The following is a 642-nucleotide window of genomic DNA, read 5'->3' on the forward strand; positions in this document are numbered from 1 at the left end:
TTGTTCCTCGTGTTTATATGGCCCCACGTGTCTTCCGTTTTGCCCCCTTTTTCCCGTCCTTACCATTGGTTATAAATGTGCTTGTGTTGTTCAGTAAAAACTTGTTGATAGTGGAGCCTCTGTTTGTGTGTCTTCTTGTGTCGTTGTCCTTGTTTAGACTGTTCCTTGTTCTCCGAGTCATGTACCAACAAGCCCATCAAGCTACTCAAGCCAGGTGTAAGTTGCTGTAAGTATTTTTGTCTCGTAAATAAGTTTAAAATAAACCTTGTTTGTGTTGAACATTCTGCATGCCAGATGTCCTTCCCGAGAAACCAGTCCGCAAGCTTTGAATATTAGGGAACCGATTCTCGAGAGAAGAAAGATGAATAAGATGAAGTAAATTGAACTCCAGGCTTTGCTCTTGCATCTCTTCATGTGGTTGAGCTAAAGACGGAAGATTACACATGGAATGGACCGGAAGTGTCCAGCGAAGCATTGATGGGATCGCCTGGATGAAACAAACAACACACGTTCCGTCACTGCGCCAAGGCGTGCATAACGTTGCATAGCAGTTCGATGCGACAGAAACAAGAACGTTGAACACACACCAACACTTTATTCCGTTTGCTGCACAGCTCACGAAAGTTCGCATGAACAATGCCA

This window comes from Ornithodoros turicata, chromosome 1 (assembly GCF_037126465.1).
Source record: "Ornithodoros turicata isolate Travis chromosome 1, ASM3712646v1, whole genome shotgun sequence".
NCBI lineage: Eukaryota > Metazoa > Arthropoda > Arachnida > Ixodida > Argasidae > Ornithodoros > Ornithodoros turicata.